This window comes from Siniperca chuatsi, linkage group LG2 (genome assembly GCF_020085105.1).
Source record: "Siniperca chuatsi isolate FFG_IHB_CAS linkage group LG2, ASM2008510v1, whole genome shotgun sequence".
Lineage (NCBI taxonomy): Eukaryota > Metazoa > Chordata > Actinopteri > Centrarchiformes > Sinipercidae > Siniperca > Siniperca chuatsi.
In genome coordinates, this window is record NC_058043.1 from 30,693,396 (window position 1) to 30,713,541 (window position 20,146).

A 20,146-nucleotide genomic window follows, 5' to 3' on the forward strand; every position below is an offset into this window, starting at 1 on the left:
TGAACTTCATCACACAAAAATAGCCCAGGAGTGCCAAACCCTATGTCATGGTGATGTACAAAGCTGCCACTTGAACAATGAAGAAATGTAACCATAACACTGTTCACAAACCTGCGGGCCTTGTCTGTCTTCCCCGGACTGGCAGCAGTTGTTCCACTTGCATCGCTGAGTGAGTCAAGTAATGCAGTGTGGAGAGCAGTGATGAAATGCAGGTGATGCAGGTCTGAGCTGGATGCTGGTGACTTCCTCAGGTCATTCAACTGCACTGGATGAGGAGGACATCTGGTATTGCTCTTACTGGTAGGGACTGGTCAGAGAAAGTTCTTCACCTCAGAGCAACATAGATATCATCCACACCAAGGTTGGTCCTCATGGTCTCCACAGCTCTCTTAGCCCCATGCTGGACTGTTGATGCAGACAGGCTGTGGGTGGAAAATGTAATGTATTGTTATTTTGACAATGTTTCTTTAAGTGTCACTCCGGCCTACGTAGTCAATGCTATGACTCCTCCTACTTTGTCTATGCACTGCAGTTCCGAGTAAACTGAGTATGGCTCGTTACTGAAGCTCTGTGTCAGTCGCATTACTTTACATGGTGTCAGAAGTCTGTTGGGAACAGACAATGAGGAAAGTATGGCATCATCACAGTTTGATCACCCTAAGATCGACTGGGATGCTCCTGATCTGTACCAAGAGTTCGGAGCCACGCCACATTTGATGGCCCACTATCGGAGCAAACGGCGAAACAGCGTGCAGGCTGGCTGGGCACGTGGATCGGCGAGCAGGGCAGAGAGCTATATAAGACGCTGCAATGGGGCGAAGGTGAGAAAGATGACCCGTCTAAAGTCCTGGACAAGTTCGCCAACTATATAAGGCCAAGGAAAAATAAGAGAATAGCCAGACACCATTTTAAACAAAGAAAACAAGGAGTCACGGAAGGTTTTGATCACTTGTGAAGGATTTGAGACTCCTACTAATGGATTGTGAGTATGGCGATCCAGATGATATGTTGATCGATGCGATAATAGCGGGCGTCAGAGAAAAGCGCGTCCAAGTGAGACTGTTAGACAAAGGGGAAGATTTGACATTACCAAAAGCAATTGAAATCGGCCAGCAGTTTGAACTGTCACAGAAGCAAATTAAAATAGTCAGAGAAGAAGAATCTCAAGTGCAAGCAGTAAAGGTGAAAGAAAAATACCAAACTGAAAACAAGAAAACCTATCAAAAAAATCAAACAAAATCTGTGCAGAAAGAAATGCATGTAAACCGACCAAAAAACTGCCCAAGTTGCGGCAAGGACCCACAACATAAGTGGAATCAAGGAAAATGTCCAGCAAAAGGCTCTGTATGTCCATACTGTCATAAACCAAACCACTGGGTGGCAGTATGCCGCAAAAGATCAGTAAACGCAGCCAGTGTGCAGCTGCAATCAGAATCAGAAGATGAGGAGATGCTGAGTATAAATGTCACACAAACAGATGACCACAGTGATGACAAATGGACAGCAGACATTGAAATTCTGTCTCAGAAGGTGCCATTCAGAATTGATACTGGTGCAAAATGTAACACATTGACTTTAAGTAGTTATCAGGCACTCCTGCACGATGGTGAGCTTAAGTGCTCTAATCGAGTGCTGAAGTCTTACTCTAACCACAAGTTGAAGCCTATAGCTGCAGTTGACATTCTGGCTAAATACAAGGACGCAGAGGTATTAACAGAATTTGAGATTATGGACATTTCTCAAGCAAATGTGCTCAGTGGGGCAACAGTGGAAGCCTTAGGCTTAGTTATGCGGCTTGATGCAATGCAGCCTACTAAGAAGGAAAATAAGACACATTCCAGTCATACAACAAAACAAAATGTGCCAGCTGGGCTAGATGACTATCCAGAGCTGATTCGCACTACTGGAACTTTACCAAATACACAATTAAAATCGATTCTGATGCAAAAGGTGTAGTCCATCCTGTCTGCCGTCAACCAGCTGCACTGAAAAAGAAAATAATAGAGAAACTACATGAGATGGTTAAAGATGGACACATCACAAAAGTCAGCCAACCCACCGAGTGGGTGAGTTCATTGGTAGCAGCTGTCCGTAATGGAAAGATAAGGATCTGCATTGACCCGAGCGATTTGAATAAGGTCATAAACAGGGAACATTACCCAATGCGTACCATCGAAGAGGTAGTCTCCGCATCTGAGGTGTGCTAACATCTCTTTAATATTTGGTTATGCAAGTTTTATGCAAATTACAGAGTTAAAGGACAAATGCAACAATGTTTGATACTTGTAGTGACAGTGTATGTATACAAAGTGATTATCATGGTTTTTGTTTCATGCTTAGGAGGGGAGATGTAATGTATTGTTATTTTGACAATGTTTCTTGTAAGTGTAAGTGGCCCTCCGGCCTCCGTAGTCGATGCTATGACTCCTCCTACTTTGTCTATGCACTGCAGTTCCGAGTAAACTGAGTATGGCTCGTTACTGAAGCTCTGTGTCAGTCGCATTACTTTACAGAAAATACATTGCAATAGTGTCTGATGTATCCTGATGTAGGGTAGTGATAAAAAGTAAAAGCTGGAAAACCCTGACTAGCTAGCTACCATATGTTAATATGGCTGCAGTATTCTCCTGTTTCAGAAATACTGAATAGAATTATATCGTCCAAAACAGTCTGCTATAGTGCCTTATGATAATCAGAGAAAAAAAATAGTACTCTTGTACTTAATAGTACTTTTGTACTCGTGTAGTATTGTGGGTGCAGCATGGTCCCAGTTGTCAGAAGAATAGAAGAATACTTTTTTCTGGAGGGGAGAGAATCAACATTTAGTCATTCCAATAACTCTGTTGATCATGACGCTATCAATCAATACCACTGTAATATGGTTTAAACGTGCCAGATTTATACAAAAGGATCACGTTAATTTCCATCTGCTTTTTATGGAAAAAAAACACATTAAGATAACACACTAACACAATAGTAGTAGGTTTTTATTGGTAAATGAAACCCAATTTTTTATTTCACTGTTACTGTTAATGCTTAATGCACCAAGTTAATATTAAGTTCGCTAACGTGAATAGTATGAATTCACAAAACCAAATCTGAATGTAACAACACTATTGCATTATTTCTGATTGCAATCAACATATATTGCTAAATGCCTACATTCCAAGTTTCAGCTCACTCCTTTTGCTTCATATGCACAATGAATGATACTGAACTGATTGGATTAACCTACTAAATATACATCAGTAAGCAGTGCAAAAAATATTAATATACAAGCTTCCTTTGAAACTTGCCATTCTGGTTCTTTTACTCGTTGAGAATCTGTGTGTTATGTTAATGCAGAAAGCTAGTCATCCCAGGGACTGGAATCAAGTGGCCCTTCTTTTTCCGCTCGCTGGGAACGAAGGTTGGTGGGTCACTTGGATCATCCCTAACCCATTATCATCATGAAAATATAATAGGCATGTTAGTGACTAGTAGCATTAGGGAGGAGGCAGTGCCATGGCCTAAAGTTTCCCCAAAGAACACATTTGCCTGCTGTGGTATTTTAGTGTTGTATAGCATAATAAATGTGCTGTTTACATTGTCGACTACCAATATTTTTTTTACTGCCTGTGGGCTTACCTAATGGAACTTGTTTATGTGGTGAGCAATAAATACACATCAAGAACTGCAGTGTTTTTTGTTTTTTTCTTTATTTTGTAATGTTTGTGTGTTCTGTCGAAGCACACTGACAGTGCAGTGAGAGGACAGTACAGCTCTTCCTCACACCATGAAAGTATCTGAATTTAACAAATAGTCAAATGTTCAGCAGTGGAAACAGACTTATTTAGACGAGAACCTATTGCTATGTGTAATTATCTGTCCTTTCATTCAGCCATTACGATACTTTCCCCTTGTGAAGTCTTTTGACATGCAAGCTGATTAGAAACCCAGTTACTCGTACACATTCAATTCAATTCCATTTTATTTATATAGTGCCAATTCATAACAGAAGTTATCTCATTGCACCTTTCCTATAGAGCAGGTCTAGAACTCTTTATAATGTTATTTACAGAGACCCAACAAATAATAATAATAAAACTTTATTTATAGAGCACTTATCAAAACAAAGTACAAAGTGCTTTACTTAGCCAATTCAGGTAAAATCAGGATATGCTTTCCGATAAAAATGTGTTTTGAGACGAGACTTAAAAGAAGACACTGACTCAGACAACCTAATTTCTTCGAGCAAGTTGTTCCAGAGCCTTGATAGCAAAAGCTCTTTCCCCCTTAGTTTTCATCCTGGACTCAGGAACAGACAGAAGACCCCTGCCCGAAGATCTCAAACTATGTGAAGGTTAAGGGATTACAAGGTCTAAAATATAGTCTGGAGCCAGGTCATGGAGAGCCTTAAAAGTAATCAATGAGATATTAAAATCAATCCTAAAACAAACAGGAACCAATGTAAAGAGGCTAAAACAGGTATGATGTGATTGTACCTCTTGGTCCTGTTAGCAGCCTAGCAGCTGAGTTTTGTACAGCCTGGAGTCATGTCAAAGTTTTTTGATTAAGACAAGTGAACAGGCTTTTACAATAATCGAGGTGTGAGGAGATAATAGTATGTACAACAGTTTCTGCATCGCTAAGATTTAAAATAGATCAGATTTTTGCAATGTTTCTGAGGTGATAAAAACATGATTGGACAAGCTCAGTGATATGTTGCTCAAAACATAAATTGCTATCAAACAGGACACCCAGATTTCTTGCAACAAGCTTAATATGTTGTGACAGGTTACCAGTAGATGGCAGTATTTGTTTAGTGATGTGTTGGAGCCCAATAACAAGGATTTCAGTTTTATTTGTTGTTGAGTTGAGCTGAAAAACATTTATGTCAGACAGGCAGTCCTGCAGAGAACTCAGCGTACTAAGGTCAGTGGGCTTGACAGGGAGGTACAACTGAGTATCATCCGCATAACAATGAAAAGAAATCCCATGTCTGCGGATGACATCACCCAAGGGGAGCATATATAAGTAGAACAGTATTGGTCCCAGAATTGAACCTTGAGGCACACCATACTTGAAATATCTGGCACTTGCAGTGCTGTTAAAAATAATTAGCAAAATTGGTGCAATACAATCCATAACTTCCAATAAAAACCTAATTGGGATTTTGTCCAGAGGGCTGGAGGATACTCTCATAAGAGACATGATGTCTGCGAGTTTAGGCAGAGTAACAGCAAACAAATTGCTCAAAGAATCCCTGAGTGTTACAGACTCACCAGGTTTCCCCATCAACCAGACTCAACATGCTCCATCACCAGAATACTAATTACACACACCTGCTCCCTATCAGCAATCATCACACCAGGCTAAAAGCACACCACCCACCTCAGCCAATTGTCCAGTCTTGTTTAAGACAGAAAGGACTCCTCACTACAATGAAAGGATTACTACCAGTAAATCAACCTCATCATGTATTCCTCCTTCGTTTGTTCATCGCCATCCGACTCCCGGGTATTCCCTCTTCAACTGGCGGTTCCTTGCATTCCATTCCACTCCAGCTCATCTTGTCGCCATCTGAGGCTTTACTCCTGTGGTGTGTCTCCACTAACCCCCCAGCCATCATCTACGGACCAGTGAGCAAGGACAGTACCTATTATATATATCCTCCTCAACTTCCAATATCTGCCATCTGTGTGTTCTCTGCTGCTGTATGCTAATTAATCACCATTTACCTCCATCTCGGTGTCTCTCGGCTATCTGTTTGTAACACTGAGCGGGTGATCCACATCTAAAAAGGCAGGATTGGGGGTGATATCAGATCTTATTAACTCCACCTTACCAGCAAAGTGCAAAAGAAACTTTTCACAATCAGCATCACAATCAGCAGGGGCACAAGGAGAGGCAGGATTAACTAACTGATCCACAGTCATAAAATAGGAATCTGGGGTTGTGCTGATAGGCAGAAATAAGTGCAGAGAAATGACATGTTCTTGCGTCCTTCACCATCCTATTATAAAGGAGTAATAACTCTTTCATGGCCACAAACTGGACCTAGAGATCTGATTTCTTACATCTGCGTTCTGTTCTTCTGCATTTCCTTTTACAGCTTTGAAAACTGTTATTTACCCATGGCTATTTTCTAGTCTTTGGATTTGGTCTATTTTTCAGAGGAACTATGAGATCTAATGTTGAAGAACACATGTAGTTAAAATAATCAACCAACTCGTTGGTGTTGGAGGAATCGGGAAACACATTGTCAGGAGAATTGAACAGTGTACAGAATTTTGAGGCACTATGCTCATTAAGGACGCATGTGTACTTAGAGCAGGATAAGACAGTACTAGCAGCCTGTAATTCACAGTTAAAAACAATGCATAGGTGATCAGATACAATTATATCCCTGGTTTCCACAGATGGAGTTTTCAGGCCCAAAGTAAAGACTAGGTCTAAGGTGTGGCCACGGGAATGAGTTTGGCCAGACACATGTTGTTGAAAGTTAAAAGAGTTAGTGATATTGAAACTGAAAAAATCAGTAGAAAGGGCATTAGAGGAGATATCAACATAATTTTTAAAATCACCACAAAGAACAATTATATCATAATTTAAAACAAGACTGGATACAAACTCAGGGAGTTCTAACAAGAAGGAGCCAGCTGGTTTAGGTGGGTGATTAATAATATGACAAACCCTAGGGCAGCTAAAGCAGTCATAATCAGGAGGGCACAATTCAGCCAGCTGACTGTGATCACCAGGACGTAACCAGGATTCTGTTAAGAATCTAAAATCTAAATCGGTAGAAGAGATAAAATCATTTAAAATAAAAGTTTTGTTAAAGAGGGATCTTACATTGAGAAGAGCCATCTTAAAAAGTCTGTGCTGGTTCAGATTTGAGATTGAGAGTGGAGGTAGGGTTCAGGCCCAGATCTTTATTAAGTTATTATTATTGCTGTATCGGCTGTGTCTGTTTCGTATTAAGGAACTATGCAAAATTACCACAGGAATTTTCAAAGTAGCCCTAGAGGGATCCGGGCTCCAAATAGCAGCACTATGATCAGTCCACAAGGGGGAGTTAGTGACAGCAAAGGGTGTGTGGCTGTTTATGGAGGGCAGAGAAGAGAAGGAAGAAGAGCGAGGGGAAACAGGTGATGTAAATAGTCAACTACGTGAGGAGGACAGTACAGCATTCTGCAGGTTAGCCGCCAGCATGCGACTACCTGACTTGTTGGGGTGAAGACCCTCTCGTGCAAACAAGGAAGAACGATACCAGAATAAGTTAAAGTTGTGAATAAAACCAATGTCACGGGTGCTGCAGACAGACTGGAGCCAGGTATGAAGGCTGAGGATCCTACTAAAACTGTCAATTCCAATTCCACGACCCAGTGTAGGAATTGGACCCGAAATAAAAGCATGCTTTCCGGTGCTGTTGAGCAGGTCAAAGAGGTGGATGAAGTCTGCTTTCATCAGCTCTGATTGCTAACAGGCGGTGTCATTGGTGCCGACGTGGACTATAATTTTCATGATAGTCGGAGTGCAGCCAGATGTCAGGGGTCGTAGCTCTGGGAAAGCAGTGTGTGACCGCATTAACGAAGCGCAGTTGGGGGGATGAGAGGAGGCAGAGTCGATGATCGTGGAGACCTCCGAGTTCCATCAGCCGTCTGTGGGATAGTTGTGGCTGGGGACTGATGTGGTGAGGGGGCGGTGTCCTTCTTAGCAGAGGTGTTCTCTGCTGTCTCAGAACGAATGAAACCTCCAGAGCTTCTCCTGATCATGGCCGTTTTCAGTAGCTTGCAGCGAGAGGAGGAGGAAGACTTGACCGCTGGAAGCAGGCGCTTCGCATCATGTCTGTCCTTACAGGCTACAGTTCAGCGCTCCGGTTGACGTGGAGTCGAACTCCCCGGAGCCTTCTCACCACCCCCGCCGACAAGTGACCATGCATCCACTGGGACTCAGCAAGGAGTAGAAATGGCCATTGCTTTGGGCTTTATACCAAGGAGCCACGGATCTTCAGGCTTAACTGAAACAGCTTCATGCTCCGGGGCGCCAGTGACGATGGAGCCGAGCCACGGAAGAGTGGGATTATTGTGCATTGCTGGAGTGGAACAGTCAGGGGAGTGAGATGGGATGGTTGCATTCCAGTTGCCGCAGCCAGAGGATCTGAGGACTGCAAGGTGTTTTGGCTGGGCCGAGGCAACAGTGGAGAACTCCAGGATGAGCTTGTCTGTTTCTCTGAGCTCGGCTTCCAGACAGACAATACTTTTCTTCAGCTTTGAGACAGTAAGGTGAGAAGATCCACAGTCAGCCATCAGGCTTGCAGTTAGTCTGTGAGGGTGCTTCAAAGCTTAAAATCCACAGAAGTGCTAAAGAGCTTAAAATTCTTAGTAAAAGCGACCGGTTAGCTTAGCCGCCGGGCTAAAAACAAACCTAGCTAAGCTAGCAACAGTGGAGGTAAACCACGGTGAGTTGCAGCCAGCTTAAAATCACTTAAGATCCATACGCCCGATGGCTGAAAACTTTTACCAAGTTAAAACATATAGGTAAAACAATGGCCAGGAAAACAGTGTGGTGTAGAAAACTTGGCTTAAAAATTCGCTACAATGTCAATTCATGATGGTTTAAGACAAAGCTTCTAGCGAAAACGCCAACCATGAGTAAGTGCTTGGTGACAGTGGCAAGGAAAAACTTCCATTTAACAGGCAGAAACCTCAGGCAGAACCACACTCAATGGTGGGCGGCCATCCGCTGCTGCAGTGTTGGGTTGACAGAGAGAGAGAGAGGCAGAGAGAGAGAAGGGGGGTGGGGGAGAGGGAAGCACAATGCAAAGTCCACCTGGAATTTTAAAGTAGTAATAACGTAATGGTAGTGTAATATTAATATTAATAAAGTAATAATAATAGGAATTATAGTCATAGGAATAATAATGACAATAATAGTAACAAAGACCAATAACAATAACTGTAGTAGCAGTTGTTGAGCAGGAACACAGGGGCAGCAGGTGGCCCACAACCACAGATGCAGTCTCTGCAACTCCAGCTCTAGGAACCACAAGTAACCCTGCATTCTGGGAGTGCAGTGTTCTAGTGGGGTTATAAGGTATTAAGGACCCAGATGGTCAAGAAATCAGCGTTCTCCTGGAGAAATCTACCTGGGAAAACCAGGTTTCTCTAATCCCCTAGCCCCATTACCATAACCAGCTTTCTCGTTTACATGATGTTTAAGAAATCTGCTTACTGGAGAAAGCCGACTGTAACCCTGTTACTAAAGTCCATGTAAATGCACTGATTCTCTTCCACGCGGAATGTCTTCAGCCACAGTACTGTTGTGGGCTATGTTTATCCAGTTACATACCTTGATGCCTATGACTTTGAAGAAGGAAGAAGGAAATGCATTAAATACATTTGTTTTTAAATTTCACAGTTTTACCCAAAGTTATGGTGAAAAACACAATTTTTCCCCCAATTTTATATATTAGAGTGTTTTAAACAGACCTAGCCATAGATACTGAGAAATAAATATAAAAAATAAATTGATTAATTAATTAAAAGCAAACTGCATAGAATTTTCTAATTTATTTGGCAGAATCTTTAAGTATCACTGTTTGGAGTGCTGATAGGGCTGTCATAATGCTATAAGCATGCATAATGCTGCTTAATGTCTTTACTTCTTTAAACTGCATTGTATAACATTTTGCCCTGCAACTTTAAGTTATAATAGGGTCTCGCACCCACCCTTTGACAGGTCTGGTAATAAATAAATAAAAACCAATTCAATTCAACAGGATTGTTTTGGCTAATGCAGTGCAATATCACAACACTGCTAAGTACAGTCTCATGTGTGACGATTATGTAGTGTGAATATAGTGTGCTCCTGTGGATAGTCTGCTGTTTCTAATTTTGTTCTGTGTTTAACCACTGTTGACTGTTTTACAATAATAATTCTGATAATAAGCATAATAAGCAGGCAAGTCAAATTAGGTTTCAGGTGAGCATTACATTAATTCAACTTTGAATGTTTGCTTTCTGTGCACACAAACTGGGAGGAAATGTTGGAAAAATTTGTTTATTTGTTTTACGTATTAGCCTAACACATACAATACAAATTAAGAGATTGTGTCATTTTTATTAATGATTTGCTGATTGAAAAACATGTTCTGTCAGTTCAAATTTGGTGTATCAAATTGGGGCCACTTGACAGTACATTTCCGGGCTGCTTTTTGTTGCCAGTTTGCCTCTGCCTGCGTAATGAAAAGATACATCCAAGCACCACAGGCTTCCAGTTGTCCAAATTGAAGGACAGCTCCGTCTGAAGGAACACAGCCGAGGCCTTGATGAGGTGCTGTCCAAAGTGTAGGGTCGACATGTCCCACTGACTCACAGGCCTGGAAGAGACGCAAATTTAAAATTTAAATTAGAAAACAACTATAAATAGCAAGTATTACAATTACTTACACAAGTACTAAACAAAAAAATCACAAAAAAGAGGCTTTGATATATTTTTAATAAAGCTTTAGTGCCCTGCTTAATCTAACACACCACCTTCACAAACACAAAATATAGCCATATTCATAGTCTGATTCGTGTTATGCCATGCAAATTGTTTCCCCTTGTAGCGCCCCCTAGCGGTTGATTTGAAGGAAACTTTCAGGGTATGTTTGAGGTTCTTATGTGGACAAATCCTGGAAGTTTTGTGATAATTGGACAAACAATGCCTGATTTATAGTCTGATTTGTGTTATGCCACGCCCAGTTTTGTTTGCATTTGTAGCGCCACCTAGTGATCAATATTAATGGCACTTTCAGGGTATGCTTCAGGTACTTCCGTGGACATATCCTGTAAGTTTTGTGATGATTGGCCCAATGGTTGTTGACTTTGGTCCGTTTATGTGCCACGGCCCTTTTGAAGTTCATTGGTCAGTGTTTTGAACACTAAATAAGATATCAACAAGATTTATACAACTTTTGATAAGCGTCATCCAATCCAATCCAATTATCCACTGAAGATTTGGTAGCAATTGGACCTGCGGTTTAGAAGGAGATGTCAAAAATGTGTTTTTCAAAAAATTCTAAATGGTGGAAAATCTAGTTAGGTGGACTTTAGCGGTTCAGGAGACTTTTTGTAGGGCACATTGAGCTGGACTTGTGTGAGAAATTTCAAGTACGGTGTGAGGGGCCTGTTCAAAATTGCATTTTTAAACCTTAATTACAGTGCCACCATGTGGCCGTTTGGGCTCATATTTCTGTGGAAGCACATCATTTCCCATTACTGGGTCTAGTTTCGTGTTTCTACCACATTCCAGCTCACAGCAATTTGAGCATTTGTGGCAGACAACAAATAATAAAAATAATAATAATTAACCAGCACAAACATAATAGGGTTTGAATCCCTAATAATAACAAACCAGCACAAACATAAAAGGGTTTCAGCCCCTTCGGAGCTTGAACCCCTAAATATAGCTGCCAGCGGCAATTTGCGGGTTCAAACCCTTTTTCGCTCAACAGAAAGAAGCAACTTCATCGGCCAAAACGAAAACTGCAAGCAGCAACGAGTTGGTTTCAGGCTTCATAGAGTACCAGGACCACAAAATCCCATTCAGACAAATGGGAACATTTTTGACATGATACTGAATATATATAGTTACTGAATGCTCCATTATGAGTTATGCCAAATGTCTACATTTAAGGAATATACCCTTATATTTTTACATTTGGCATACCTTACAATGGGGTGTTCAAACTTCCCAAATTAATATATTATGAATATGTCTGTTTGTTTTTTCTTCTGCTCTTCACTGTTTCTGCTGCTCTCTTGGCCCTGCATGTCGCCCTGTGCTCAGTGTCAGGTCAGAAAGAAGACCTAACACTGCTGCTCTGTGTTCTTCTCAGCCTCTGCTAAGCCTGAGGTGAGAGAGAGGACACCAGACATGATGACACCGCTCGTTAAGAGGCCAAGCAGGCTCTGTCACACTTGGAAACAGCTCCTATACTGCTCCTTAATACATATATACTGTCATGGATAAAGTTCTTCCATTCAATTCAATTTTATTAATATAGAGACCCAACAAATCCCACCATGAGCAAGCACTTGGCGACAGTGGCAATTCTGAAATTTACAACACTACATCTACCATAACTACAACATTTTGTAAATGTTTTTCATAAACATTCTGAATTTTGGGCTGGTTTACCATGCATTGAATAGATTAAAAATGACAGTATATTAAAAATATATTCATAAATTGTATTCTTTAGTTATGTGAACACATCCACTCACTTTGAAATTACATAATTTTTATTGATTCTGCTGAGAGGAGATTTGAGTTTCCATCATATTATAGTGTTTTTGCAAATCTATATTTTCATTGTAACAGAAACCTCTATGCTTGCAACATCATTATTTGTTTGGCTTTTGGTTGGCATGGGATTGCGTACTTCTCTCTTTCTCCTGATCTCTCTCTCTCTCCCTCTTCATGTATGTGAGTGGATGGTACACTATAGGGCAAAAATGGAAAATAGTTTCATAGCTGCATTGTAGGATGTAGCCTTCTATCTGTGTTCCAGCGCACTTGTGAACACTTGAATTGTTGTTTTATTATTATGTCATACTGAAACATTGTGATGAATCACAATACTTTTGCTATTGTTTTTTAATTAATTTGAACATAAAACATTTGATTTGGAGAAAAAAAAAATTGAAAAATATGTGGGGGGGGGGCAAAGCTACAAGACTATGTGCATAATTATTTTAAAAGTGACGGAACTATGCATATGGCAATCCCATAAACCATTACAAATGATACATTTACACATACCATTGTTTAACAATCTAATGGCATGTAAGTCTACCTTGGTTCAACATTATGGCTAATAATCAAATTCCTCAATTCAGACTATAAATGGGATTTTGACTAAAACACAGTACATTTTATTTGGCCATATAACACAATTAAAGGAATTTGGAATCAGAAATTATTTTAAGTTTAGGAGGAACATACATTTTGGTTTTACATGTTTTAGCCCATTAACTACACATTACATCCCATCTAACTAACATGTCAACCACGCTGTTGTGTTAAATATTTTTTAACGCATTCTTCCTACTATTCTAGGCAGCCATTGGCTTCCATTAATTTCTCACTTTTGAAACTTGCTGAGTTGCACCAGCCAGCAGCCAGAAAATCAAATCTCCATTACTTTCTACTATTTTTACCATATTGTGTGGTGATGCAGATATGAAAGGTCAGTATTACATTACCAAGCAACAATAATGCTAACCATTCACAACAACAATGTTGTTAGCCTGGAGTAAGACGGTGTAGTCCCTCATTCGTCCAGGAGTGTTCTATCGTAGAAAAGGTTGAGTGTTCTATCGTAGAAAAGGTTTCAGACGTTTCGGCTCCCATCCGGAAGTCATTCTCAATTCTCACAATTGAGAATGACTTCCGGATGGGAGCCGAAACGTCTTGATTCTGAAAACAGTGTACAGATGACTACGACTGAAACCTTTTCTACGTTAGCCTGGAGGTAATTGCATAAATGGAACAGAACTTAATAGCCTTAAAAAAATTACTTTTTAATTGCTTTTAGTCAGTGCTGGTGCTACTGATTTGGAAATGTTTTGTTTTTGTGATGTGTTTTGAATCAAAAGAAACTCATATCTAAAGATTTGTTTTAAATGTACAATTGTACCATCATGAAACATTACACTCTTTTCATGCACATCAGACCGTTGGTACAATCCCACCAATAAGGCCACCATCTTAACCACCAAGCAACACACACAAAATCAGATATTAAACCAGCCCCCGCCCCCCTGACCAGTGCCTGATGAGGGGCTAATCCTGTGCTCCCCCTCTCCTCCAGCTGAGCCTTCCTACCTGGACGATTCAGTGCACACGCCTGCCTCTGAGCATCTGACATTTTCACTGACTTCAAACAAGAGCTGGCAACAGCTCTCCACATGAAAGATGACATTTGCAATGTACTTGTAGCCATCAATGATGGTCCATTGGGGGTAGATTTTTTTTGACTCTGCACCGGGCTGAGGTCAGTCGTTTTACCACCCCTCAAGTCGGTGGTGATAATCCAGTCAAACACAAATGCCATGAAAACTCTTCTTCAACATCAACAATAATTAACTTTGCTCTCAGCAAGCAGCATACAACTGCACTCCTGTTAACAGTATAGGACATTCTGACATTATTCATTCACTCTCTATGGTCCTTCTTAACCATCAGTAGCTGGTCAATATGGTGCCTTTGGTTCTTTGACTTGAACCCTACTAAGCCTGGAGTTCAACTCAATCACCAGCCCACACTATTTAACACCTTGGACCAGTAAATGGCTATTGATTATCGCACTGGGGCTTTGGTCAGAGTGGAGCCTGGTGCTCAGAGCCACTGACTCCTGGTGTAGTCATGTTAAAGAAAGTGTAAAAATGTACTGTCCCAAAAATCTTATTGTCTTTTATCCTGTTTCCAGTATAAATAAACTTGTTTCAAGAATTTTTGAAAGTCATTTGTGTGATATTAGTTCAGTGATATGACATATAGCCTTTGTCCATTGCAGGGACTTAACTAAACATAATGTAAAATGTGTTGCTTGTCACATGTTCTGCTTTTGATTCCACTGTTTCTGCCTGCTTTGGGGATGAGTTCCTGGAACTAAATTTGACCTGTATTGATTTTATTTTAGTTTCTCATTTGCTGTTATATGTAAGTATATGTATGAATATTTATATAGGAACATATTTATGTGTATTAATAATAACCGATGTAACATGATTGTCATTTATGACATTTTCCTACGTTACCAGTCGATTACTCATAAGGATGATATCTTCATCATTCATATATGTGTTTAGTGTCTTTTAGCAACTGATGAGAGTTTTAACATGGAAGCATTCAATTGGTAACAAACAATTGATTCTTTAGGAAGAAATTAGTACAGGAAAATAAGACAGAACAGATCTGGGGCAGAAGACTAAAACAGAGAAAGCCCACACTCCCTAGTCTTCTCTTCAATTAGCTCTTCTCTTCAATACTTTGCAGACCTTTAACAAAGTTCTGTGACTCACCCAGATGGTGGCCTGCGGGTCGTCTGTCTGGAGCTCAGCTCTCTTGCCCTCTGCCCTTTCCTGCACCTGTCTCCTCCAGCTCTGCAGTCCATGCTTCTCCTCAGAACCCAGACTGGCCCAGGAGAATCAGCTGAATCCCGAGCCACACAGTACGTGTTGAAGGCCAACATTCAGCATTCTAACATGACGAAGTTAGAACTGAACAAACTGTGAATTTATCAAACTCTGAAAGCCATCGCGACTACAGAACATCCAACCAAGTGGGTGCGCAAGATGTGATCCACCTTCTAAGACGAACTCAAGCTGAGTCACACTATGGGACCAACAATGGCCGAAGAAGCATGAGCTCTTGGGAGCTCTACAAGAGGAATCACTGGTCGAACTGCGCATGAGACTCAGGGCGTCCAAACATGCAGAGCTGCCCAGACAGCGCCTCCCTCCTCCCTTCCAGTGCAACTTGCCCCCTGGCCCTCTGAACCACCAGTTGAAAACATTACTTTTCCTGTGTTATATTTGGGTTTATGCTAATAGGTTACTAATAAGTAATTTAGTGTAAGGTCAGGAATAGAATCTCCCTTCAGTATAATCGTGATATGGAAATAAATAAGTGCTTCCCAAAACTTTTCTCAGTTGCTGAACAGTGCATACAGGGTGATTTTCACTGGTCAATGCTAAAATGAAACTGATTACACTGGTCCTCTATCATTTATCAATTATTCATTGCTGTATTCATAACATTCATGGCTCCATTCCTTTATGTGTTTAGTAGTTATTAGTTGTGTGTATAATAAATGTTTCACGTATAAAGATTGTTGCCTTTGTTTTCTGTAACTTACAATCAGTCACTTTATGTATCTGTAACTTGTTTTACCTCTTGCTACCTGATTTTAGGTTAATTCCCTCACAAAGTTAATTTGTGCGTCATCGCTTGAATTATCAAGAGAAACGGCTTAGTGTAAAACTGAGCTAAATTTTAACTACATGTTAAATGGTGGAGAATGTTAATTAAATTGCTGCTGCTTCGTATTCACTACATTGATACAGAATGCAGACAGAAAAAAGTAGATTTCTCACACTGCTGTCCCCAAGTGTCTAAAAATAAAATGGATTAATGCAGCTTTAAGTCAAAAAGAAGAAAAGACATTTAAATATTTGTATGGTTAGTAGTAACAATAATGATATGAACAGTATCATGTGATGTAAGATCACGTGATTCCACTCTATTGGATTGTGTCCTTTGACTTTCCTGTGTTGGGACAGCCCACTGCTGCTGTATGCAGAGCAGCTTTGAGGTTCCACAACAACAGTTTGACTGAAACCTGTGCGTTAACCTATACAGCTACTGTATATTTTTCATTAAGGAGTGGCTTTGTGGCTGTGTTTGGGTTGCGTGAGAGACAGAGCCTGAAAGAAAGGGTCTCATGCCAAAAACAATATTAAATTAACAGCACAAATTATTAATTGTAGAGCAGGAATTATTAAATTGAAACACCAGAATGTTCAATCAATCACACTTATTACTAATATTTTCTCTCCTCTGGTTTGTTGTGTGATCCTCCCTTAAATGTACATGCAATAAGGGGAGAAACACACCATGCAGATGACACCCACACTGCAATTTAAGCCTGGTGGACCTGTTTGATACAGTATATACCCCCCACATGTTTTTGAAACAGAATATGTCACAACTGTACAAGAAAAAACGATTCAAAAGCCTCTAGCCCAAACCCGACAAGCGGCCCATAAATGCTGCAATGCTTATAAGACTACAAAATGTTGTTTAGAATGCAAAACATAGTTATGATTTTGCTGTTCATATCCTTACAACTAGTTTAAATATGTTTTCCCTGAGGGTGGTGCTATAGGAAAGGTCATAGTGCCCAACACACTAAGGGTTTGTCATCTGGGAAGCATTAATGTTTTCAGTAAAGTAAGGGGAAAAAATCCCTTGTTCATAAACTCTAATCCCCCAACAGGCTCTACTAAGGATAGAAGCTCATGAGCACACTCGTAGAATGAATGATTGGGCCTTCCAGGCACTGCTGATGGACAACAGTCACAGCAGGTTTCAAGGTAGCAGCCAATCAGGTAGAAGTCGTGTTGTGGAAATTATCTGCAAACAATTCTGTCATCCAATTATGAAAAGCCATGTATTCAACATGATCTGAGCATGTTTTGTCCATGCGCTGATGTAAACTCACATGTACTTAGTCATCTCACATGTAACATCTGTTTTCTCTAAACCCTAGATATCTCTACAGCCCCCATACAAGGGCCTCAGCTACACCTTCCAAGAGCATGACCAGCAAGAGACAAAGGTACATAATAGTTAACAGAATGAATAAACAATAAAACTAATTCATACTAGTTTACTTTCACAGTCGGTCCTTTACTTCTATTGATGAGACATTAAACAATCCCATAAGAGCTTGTTAAACCGCGAGCCTCAGCCTGTGTACAAAAGGAGATCACACTTATTAACTGAGGTCAATGTAAAATCATCTAACAATGAGTAAATAAACCCCACATCATTTCACCTGTCTGCCATGTCAGTGCCTGGTTAGGTATTAAAAAGGTCATGGCCATTGAAACGAGATTTAATCAGAGGTGGGTAGTAATGAGTTACATTTATGCCGTTACATGTAAAAGTACAATTTACTCAAAAAGTGACTTGAGTACATGTAACAGAGTGGTTTTAATGCAGCATACGTTTTACTCTTACTTGAGAAAAATCATTATTTTTACTCTGTTACATTTGGATACATTCATCACGCTACTTTTATTTATTTATTTATTATTTTATGCATTCATGATCCATAAAGAGGCAGGTGGTCAGCTGGTCCCAGGTCTGCTAGCGGTCTGTTATCCTACTGCAGCCATCCCTCCACATGACTCTGTTCAAAGCAGCATAATGGCTGAAGCTTTCAAATTGCGCTAGTAGCTAATATTTACAGTTAAATTAACAGCGCACAGGGCAGCACGCTCAGGTTGTGAATTCTAGTCTGAAGTCAATACATCAGAGAACCATGCTCACACTGAGCTGACAGAGAGCAGTAAGTGTGTCTGTTGTGTTAATGCTGACTTTAACAATATATACGCACAGTAGGCCTATATCATGCTTCAGAACTACTACTTCTCCTGCTTTCTGCCATAATTTAAATATTCATGCTAACAGTGTGCAAATGGTGTGCATTTAACTAGTCATGCTCATTGGTATAGCTTGATGAAGAGAGACAGAAAAACAGAGACCAGATTATGCACATGAAAAAAAGACTACTTTCAAGATTTGTCAAATCATAATATAATATAGGAGACAATAAGCAAAGAATGTAATTTAAAAAAAATCCTTACTTATTGGTGTACTTAATAGAGTATAATATTAATGTAAAATTTAGTGATCACACTTGAGAGATACAGACTGGGAATATTGTCCTGGTGTACAGTATATGTGGCAGGTTATCTAACCAGGAGATGATGATTTGTCATTTCATCACAAATAAATACAGGTGTATGTTCACTTCTTTATCTTTACCTGAGGAAAACCATCTGTGGTTGAAACAAGCCAGTCATATTCACATCAAATAAAAGACTTGGGGAAAAAGACAGTAGTGTGCCTGTGTTTTTTTTTGTTTTGTTTTTTTGTTGTTTTTTTCTTAAGTTACTCGCTACTCAAGTAATTTTTTCAGTAAATACTTTTGTACTCAAACCCAAGTAGTTATTTTGATGACGACTTTTACTTCTACTTGAATAATTGTTTTTGCAAAGTATCTGCACTCCTTCATAACAAATTTGATTTAGCCGAGCAGAATAGCCCTCCTATCAGCAATTATTTCCTCTGGGGGGAAAAATAACTGATAAAGCAGTCTGGTAGCAGGGTAGTCTGGGTAAGAAGAGAAACTCTCACAGAGAAAGACTAGCATAACACTGCTGTTTAATTAAAGGACTACATTTACTACAACACCTTTGCTGTGCAACTCGCCCATGTGTATCATATGCAACACAAGTTGGACTTTAGTGGTGAAAAGGAAATCTTATTTAGATTCAATTTTCTGATGGGAGGTGGCTTAACAGTATATCTGTCAGGCACACTTATCAAGTCTTTAGGCCAGAATGAGTATTACACGCAGAGAAAGGGATAGGCAGATAGCTGGGGACAAATAAAAGAGAACTCTGTGGTGTCCCCAGCTTGGACTGCAAGAAACCTGGATGTGAATTGGATGACCAAATGTCCTTCGCTGCCAACATCGCTGCGACCACCCACTCCTGCAGATTCATCCTCCACAACATCAGGAGGATACGTCCGTTCCTCACCCAGGAGGCAGCACAGGTTTCGGTCCAGGCTCTTGTCATCTTGCATCTAGACTACAGCAACTCGCTCCTGGCTGATGTGCCTGCATTTGCCATTCGACCTCTGCAGCTCATCCAGAATGCCTTCAACCAACCTAAGTTCTCCCACACTACACTGCTCCTCTGCACTGGTTACCGGTGGCTGTTTCGAATCCAATTCAAGACACTGGCACTTGCTTACCGTGCTGCGAGTGGCTCAGGCCCATTCTACATCCAGGACATGGTCAAACCACATACCCCAGCCCATCCGATTATGTTTTGCTACTGTCAATCAGCTTGCTACTCCCTCACTACGAGGGGGGCCCAGCCACCACTCAACGAAATCACAACTGTTTGCTGTCCTGGCTCCACAAAGGTGAAGTGAGCTCCCCATTGACATCAGGACAGCAGAAAGTCTACACATATTCCGTAGCAGACTAAAAACTCATCTGTTCAGACTGCACCATGGCCCATTAAAATAATAATAATAATAATAATAATAATTTTCTATCTCTTAATGTTTCTAAATATAGCACTTGAAGCAGTTCAGCACATTTTATGAAGTTGATGCATGATTCTAGAAGATTTTGAGTTGTATCCACATGGCTGAAATGCACTTATTGTAAGTCGCTTTGGATAAAAGTGTCAGCTAAATAAATGTAATGTAATTTTAAAAGGAGTAAAGGGTAATGTGACCAAACGTGCAGTGATTGGTGAAACTCCCTGGTGTCATGAGGACAACATGGACTGGTAGAAGCAGATGA

General features: G+C 40.4%; 1 pseudogene; it reads left to right on the top strand.

Moving 5' to 3' along the window:
* The first annotated feature begins 632 nt into the window (after positions 1–632).
* LOC122888162 lies at positions 633–19,864 on the top strand (annotated as a pseudogene).
* The last annotated feature ends 282 nt before the right edge of the window (positions 19,865–20,146 follow it).